Below are 8,269 nucleotides of genomic sequence, written 5' to 3'. Positions count from 1 at the left end.
CACTTCCGGGAGCGTGAGGCGTCCACACGCCGCGCAGGCGCAGTGAGCCGCCGCGCGGAACGCCGGCGCCTCCGCCTCCGCCGAGGCGGGCGGTGGGGGGCGGTGGGTAGAAGGAGAGGTGGGAGGAGCGAAGCGGGAGGGAGGCGCGCGCGGGAGAAACTGAATGCTGCGTGCGCCGGGTTGAAGCGACGCCAGAGTTCGGGCCGTAGTCCCTAGAGATGCCGCCAGAGGAAATGACCCATCACCATCTCCTGAGACGTAAACGAGGAGTATCCGAGAGAAGGTGAATTTTAACCATAGAGAATAGCATTTATAAAACAATCTACGTTTTTCCATAAGGCGTTTGAGACGCCCACTGCTGGACAAGAAGAAGCAATAGGTCTGGAGTTACTAAGAAACTGAACAAAGTATGTGAAACAACTGTTTTCAGACATTGGACGACAGGTAGTTCCGGACCTTTGTAGCTGAGAGAAGAGTAACAAATGAGATGGGGATTTTTTTTTAGGGAATTTGGCGAGGCCAAGTTGGTTGGAATTTATGAGGTGGAGTTCATGGAGAAAAAGCTTCAGAAATCTGCATAGGCGCACACTTGCATCTTTAGCTGAATAAAAATCAGTGAATATGTTCTGTGAAACTCCACAAGACCAGGAAAGAACAATTATTGGGGAGCAGTAAGCCAAACAATTTTCAGAGCTCACACTGGGCTGGGAATCATTTGAGTTCCCTGGAGCCAGAGTGGAGAGACTGTTGAATACGGTTGTCGAACGGAGTATGCTTTAGAGACCCCCGAAGTGTCATGTCTTAGTAGTGAGGTAAACTAGCCCTAGACTCTGGGCTAGTTTAGACCCTTCAGAAGCTTAAAGACAAGCCCTGATAGAGTCAAACTGCTCAGTAAGTAACCTAACTGCCCGCCAAAGCAAAGCCTGATACTCTCTAAAAGACTAGGACAAAATCCGGGGTTCAACAACATTGTATTCAATATATCAGGCATCCAGTCAAAACTTAATAGGCATGCCAAGTAAGTAGGAAAATATATAGTCAATAGAACCATATCCAGAAATGACAAAAATGATGGCATTAACAGAGAAGGACTTATGAGCTTAATATGCTCAAGGATTTAACACAAAATATGACAGGAGAGAAACTGAAGAGTTTTTTAAAAAAGAAGAAGCAAATAGAATTTCTAGAGATGAAAAATATAATATCTGAAATTTTTAAATCTCTACATGGGATGGATAGCACTTTAGGCGCTACAGGAAAATAAAAAGTAATAAAGCTGAAGACATAGCAATAGAAACAGTCCAAAATGACGCACAGAAAATAGACTTAAAAAACAAAAGCAAAAAAGAACAGAACTTCAGTAACCTGTGGGACAATATAAAGAGGTCTAATGTATATATAATTACAGACCCAGAAAGAGGATGGGGTTGAAGAAAAAATATTTGAAGAAATAGTGGACAAAAATGTTCAAGAAATACCACCATGTCCCATACTTTCCTTTGACTGTATGGTATCAGCAAGCAGGAGACCCACATTTCGTAAATGGTGACTGCTGTTACTCTCCATGTACGCAGATGGAGAAGTCCCAATGATGCCAGTGCCTTCTGCCTAAGAAAATAAGTGCCCTAGTCGGACAGCTCAAGGGGAGAGCCTCCCTAAAAGTTTCAGTTATGGCCCAAGCCTAAAAGAGAGGCTCTAGAATCAGTTATTCTCTTATTAACCCCAGTGAAAAACATACCTGTCTTTCATTTAGCATTAATGTCCCTGGATTAATCCACTGTTAGTGATAGATCTGTGTATTGAATACCAGGTTTTGTAAATTGTTCTAGGCTGAACTACAATAAATATTTGACCTTTGCAGAGCAGAATGCCATTTGTTTCTAAGTCATTTACCCATGGCTGCCTGGTGCCAATGTATATTTAGTTCTATATCTTTAGGTTTGTATCTGAGCACCCTGCTCTGTTCTATTAGTCCATGGTGTCTGTTCTTATACCCTTCCCATGCTGTTTTTATTGCTTGTCTCTGCAGTATGTCTTAATATCCTGTAAAATAAGTTCCCCCTCTTGAGTCTTCTTTTTCAATACTGGCTTAGCTATTTATGGATTTTTAGCCTTTCACGTACATTTGAGGACAAATTTACTGGTCCTCGAAAATCCAACAAAAATTCTCATTAAAATTGAATTCACTAGAACAATTTGCGGATAACTGACATACTAATATTGTCTTCCTGTTGAAAAATATAACTGTTTATTCAGATCATGTTGTATGTTTTTAAAATTTGATAATTTTCTCCATAGAGGTCTGGTCCATTCTTGGTTAAGTTAATCCCTAGATACATTATGCTTTTTGTTGTCATTATGAATAGCATATTATTTTATACTATATTTAAAATTTAGGTTGGTTATTTGTGGTGAGAAAAAATACTATTGATTTTTATCACACCTAAGCTCCCTTATGAATTTTAATAGTTTTTTTATTCTGTTGGTTTTTGATGGATGATCATATTTCTGTGAATGTTTTAGCTTTACGTTTCCTAACTTTATACCCCTCTATCTTTGTCTTTTCTTACTGCATTGCCCAGAAGCCTTAGTAGTTTGTTAATAGTAATGATACCAGTGCTGAACTCATGGGAATTGCATATAAAACCTTTCTATTTAAGGCAATGTTTTCTGCAGGCTCCAAGGTCTTTTCCTTTAGTACTTAAAAATATTACTTTATTTTTTCTTGTATCTAATGTTGCTTTGAAAGTCTGATATCAACATGATTCTTGATCTTTTTAGATATCTGTTCCCTTTCTCTGAGAACTCTGCATATTTTATTTTTGTCATCAACATTCTTAAATTTCACAGTAATGTATCTAGGTAGGGAATCTTCTTTTTTGTCTGTTTGGTTTTCTTTGATTTCTTTCAATCTGAGGCCCTTCATTTTTCTTTAATTTAGGAAAATTTACCTTCATTATCTCTTTAAATGTATCTTCTCCAATTTTCCCCCCTCTCTATTTTGAACCCATAAAATCTAGATATTGGCATGATTCTACCTTCCTTACCCTCCATATTACTTATTTTTCCTTTTATGTTTTCCATATCTTTATTTTTTCCTGCAGCCACCTGGGAAAATTCCTCAATCTGATTTTACAATCTCTAACTTACTCTTTAGCTGTATCCTCCGTGCCATTTTTTCATATTTGTTACATTTTCCCTCTATTTTGTTTAGTCAAAGAATAACTCAGGGACCTTTAGTTAATTTGCTTCAGCAATTTAGTCACATGAGGAAGGCAGTCATTACACTATTGTTAAAAAACAAAGGCAAAAACCGGATTTAATACACAAAAGAGAGAGGAAAAAGGCCACAGTCTGGAAATAGTGATTGGTGTGCACATATTTGGGGTATAGTTGTTAGCCAGCAGCTTGAATAAGCGCGATAGGGGTATCAAAGAAAACAATTACAGTAGTTTGTGGATTTTTGGAAACCCGTGAGCGTTTAACGAGGGGACCTCATATTTCCATTTTCTAATGAATTTTTGGTTCAGATTGCTAGTATCTTCGTTTATCTCCTTAAGTATATTCATTATGCATCTTTGAAATTCTTGGTTCATCTGTTCTAATATTTCTGATTCAGTTGGTATATGTGATTCAATTTGTTGTCTGCATTTCGTCGTGGTCTCTTTGCTCCTCCACAGGTGCCGGGTTATTTTGGCCTGTGAGCTCCTGTGCCCGTGGGAGTGTCTGGTAATGTGGATTGGGGAGGAGGCATGTGTGATCCTCCAGACGAATTTGAGAAGGAAGCCTGTGAGCCCCTGTCACCACAGCATTAGTGTTAATCACTCTTATTTGTTTTCACTCCATTCAACAAAGGCAACTCTGTTCAGGGTTACACTGTTGATCTCTAAGGAAGAAGTAGCTTTGAGAGACCCACTCCCCAGTTCATAATCCGTCACCCCTGGGATTTGGAGGGGGAGGGGCAAAGAAGTCAGTGTCAGAGGGGAGCTGGTCAGCCTGTTTTCATCAACCCGTCTCCCCAGCCAAGTGCACTAATGCTTCTACTCTGATATAAGTCATGGACAGGCTGGGGATGTTGCTGCCTGTTGCTGCCTGTTGCTGGGGTTTCTGCTTCCCTCCAGGCCGTCTCATGGCTGCTTCTGGTCGCCCACCACCCCAGGCAGAGTTCCGTGCCCCCCCAAAAAACATGTCTACCTCCCACACTATTTCAAAACTGCCTTCAGACTCCCAAGGAGTTTCTTGTTTTGTTGTTTTTATTATTCATTTCTCAAGTTCATGTTTTTTCTTAATTCTAGAATTTTTCCAGGGTTCATGGGAGAGAGGGGTTAATAAGTTATGAAGCTACATTATTATTTCTACAACATTACGATATGTGGTATATTAGTTTACTAGGGCTGCGATAACAAAGTAGTACCCCAGACTGGGTGGCTTAAACAACAGAAATTTATTTTCTCACAATCCTGAAGGCTAGGAGACCAAGATCGAGCTGTCTGCAAGGCTGGTTTCTTTGGAGGCCTTTCTCCTTGGCTTGTACATAGCCATCTTCTCCCTGTGTTTTCACATTTTCTTCCCTCTGTAACTATCAGTGTCCAAATCTCCTGTTCTTATAAGAACATCAATCATATTGGATTAGGGCTCACCCTAATACCTCATTTAACTTAATTATCTCTTTAAAGACCCTGTCTCCAAATACAGTCACATTTTGAAGTACTGGGGATTAGGGCTTCAGCATATGAATTTGGAGACTATACAACTCAGCCCATAATGTATGGCGTTTACATTCCCTTATGGAGCTGTAATTCCACATTTGATTTAGCTTATTTCTCCTTTATTTTTTTCAATTGTTTTTATAGTTTTAAAATTTATTTTTGGAATTGGAATCAAAATCACATTCATACATTGATGTTAGTGGATGTGACTCTTAAGCCTCTTTAAAAATTTTTTTTATTGAAATATAGTTAATGTACAATATTTTATCTTACAGGTGTACAATAGTGATTCACAATTTTTAAAGGTTATACTCCATTTATAGTTATAAAATATTGGTTGTATTCCCTGTGTTGTACAATATATCCTTGTAGCTTATTTTATACATAATAGTTTGTACCCCTTAAACTCCTAACCCTATATTGCCCCTCCCCCTTCCCTCTCCCCACTGATAACCACTAGTTTGTTCTCTCTCTGTGAGTCTGTTTCTTTTTTAATTATATTCACTAGTTAGTTGTTTTATTAGATTTCACATGTAAGTGATGTCATACAGTATTTTTCTTTCTCTGTCTGACCTATTTCACTTAGCATAATGCTCTCCAAGTCCACCCATGTTGTTGCAAATGGCAAGATTTTATTCTTTTTTATGGCTGAGTAGTGTTCCACTATATATATATACCACATTTTCTTTATTCATTCATACATTGATGGAAACTTAGGTTGTTTCCATATCTTGGCAATTATAAATAATGCTGCTATGAACATTGGGGGTGCATGTATCTTTTGGAATTAGCATTTTTGTTTCTTTCAGATATATACCCAGAAGTGGAATTGCTGGATCACATAGTAGTTCTATTTTTAGTTTTTTGAGCAACCTCCATACTGTTTTCCACAGTGGCTGCACCAGTTTACATTCCCACCAACAGAGTATGAGGGTTCCCATTTCTCCACATCCTCACCAACATTTCTTGTTTGTGTTCTTTTTGATGATACCCATTCTGACAGGTCACACCTGTGATATCTCATTGTGGTTTTGATGTGCATTTCCCTGATGATTAGTGATGTTGAGCATCTTTTCATATGCCTGTTAGCCATTTGCATGTCCTCTTTAGAGAAGTGTCTATTCAGGTTTTCTGCCCATTTTTTCATCAGATTGTTTTTTTGATGTTGAGTTATATGAACTGTTTATGTATGTTGGATATTAACCCCTTATCGGTCATATCATTTGCAAATATTGTCTCCCATTCAGTAAGTTACTAAAAGCTTTTGCACATCAAAGGCAACCATAGCTTCTCTGATTTTGACTTCCTCCCTCACCAGCAAAGGTCCTACTCCATTATCATAACTAAATCTCTCGCCAATATCCTAAATTTCTTTCCTTGACTAAACCCCCATGATAATAAGTCTGTCTGCCTTCCCTATGCTTGCCCTGAGTTCTGAGAGATGCCTTGGAGATCACAGAACAGGCAGATCATGAGAAATGAATAGTCACCAGCTTCCCTTGCAGCACTATCATGCTTCTTTCCCCACCTTGCCTTCCCTCTCCACGACTTCTGTGGACCTCTGCTCTCACCTCCAAACTCCCATCTACTTCCCCACTTACTTTCACCAGACAACCGACCTCACCTCCTGCTTCACAAAGAAAATAGAAACTTTCTGAAGAAAACTATTTTAGCTTTCCACCAGCCAGTCTTCACCCACCCATATCTGATCCTGTCCTTGTTTAATATTTTAACATTTTATTCATCATACATTCTTTGCATTAATTTTAATCTGTTTAGAGATTGCACTAAAATAGTATTTATCTTAATTACGGAGGGTTTATTTTTTTGGTGCCTCCCTAAATTTGGTGCCCTAGTTGAGTGCATTATTTGCCTCACTCTAGCCCCGGCCCTGCTCCATCCCTCACTCCCTCCTTCCCTCTTCCATTTTCTGCTGACTCTCACCACATACTCTGAATTCTGCAACCCCACCTCCTCAGGAGCCTAGAATTTTGTGCTTTCCACTCTCTCTTCTGTATCTTCAATCTTTTCCTTGCAAATGGACCTTTCCCTTCTGTATTTAAATGAGCTCAACTCAAAATTTTCCAACTTAAAGAGCCAAACCAAAACAAACACCTCCTTCAACCTCAGAGCCCTGCAGCTGCTGCTCGCACTCTCTCTTACCCTTCGGAGCTAAACCTGTAGAAAGTAGTGTCTCTTTTCCCGTGCCATCCACTCCCGATACAGCCTACCCTAATCTGGATTCCACCCACACTGCCCAGGGCCTTTCTTTCTCCGTCGAGGTCATCAACTATCTCCATATGGTTAAGCCCTGTAGGCACTTATCAGAGCTCATCCTGTGTGACCAGCATGCAACATTATTGGCCATAATTTATTTACTGAAACACTTTCTTACTTTGGTCTCCATGACAACAAACTTGCCTGGCTTCCTTCCTTTCTCTCCGGCCATTCTTTCTCAGTCTCACTGGTCCGTCACCACTCTTACTCAATCACTGAATGCAGGAATCCTTTCAGGGCTGGATTTTAGACCTTCTTCTCTTCTCTCATATTCTTTTCTCAGTTTAGACTTTTTTAGGTGTTCCTATCCATTCCCAGGTGTTATTATCCATTCCTCTAGCTTTGTTTACCATCCACTTGCCAATGACTCCTAAACATATTTCCATCCAAGATCTTGGTGGATCTCAGCACCAGATCCACATGACCAATTGACTACTCACGAACACCTCCAAGTCCACACATCCAAAAGTGAACTCATCATCTTCACCCCCAAAACCTACTCTCATTTCTTTTCTCAGTAAATGGTTCTAAAAACCACATAGTTGGATTCACTTTGGGGAGTCACTTTTGACTTTTCATCTTCTTCACCTTCCTTAATCAAAAGGCTACAAAGCTTCGAGTGATGTGGGTTGTGCTGACCTCTGCAGTTTTAGCAGGAAATACCTTCTATCTCCTTCCCTACTTAACTTCTTTGGGTACCTCGACACCCCATGCTTGTTCTTATCTGAAAGTGTTTCCAGGCTAGTTCCTCTCATTCTTTAGATCAGAGATTAAACTTCTTCTCCAGAATGTTTCCCTCAAATCCCCAGATTTGGTTAGATTCTGCTCTTTATGAGATCTGCTTCCTTCCTTGGCATGTTTTTTTTTTTTTTTAGAATAAAGATTCGACTGTGTAAGAAAAAGACCTTAAATGGCAGTGGCTTAAATGACATAGAAGTTTGGGAAGTTAAACCTTGGCCCTGTAACAAAGATGTCCAGGGCCCAGGGCCCTTCTGTCTTGTTGCCCCACTGTTCCTCGTACGCCATCATTATCCCCACGTTCCAGACAGCTCAGCACTCTGTGTGTCTCCCAGCCAGTGGAAAGAGGGAAAACTTGAAAGGGAGAATGGGCCTTTCCTCTTAAGGTCACACCCAGAAGTCATGCCCATTATTCATGCTTATATCCCATCTGTTGGAACTTAGTCACATAACCACACACTAGTTGCAGAGGAAGCTGAGAAAAATGTTGTTTTGGTTCTGTGGACAGTTAACTATGAACAGTGAAAGTCTATTGTGGTTGAAAA

This window comes from Balaenoptera ricei, chromosome 21 (assembly GCF_028023285.1).
Source record: "Balaenoptera ricei isolate mBalRic1 chromosome 21, mBalRic1.hap2, whole genome shotgun sequence".
NCBI lineage: Eukaryota > Metazoa > Chordata > Mammalia > Artiodactyla > Balaenopteridae > Balaenoptera > Balaenoptera ricei.
Note: the sequence above shows the minus strand (reverse complement) of the source record.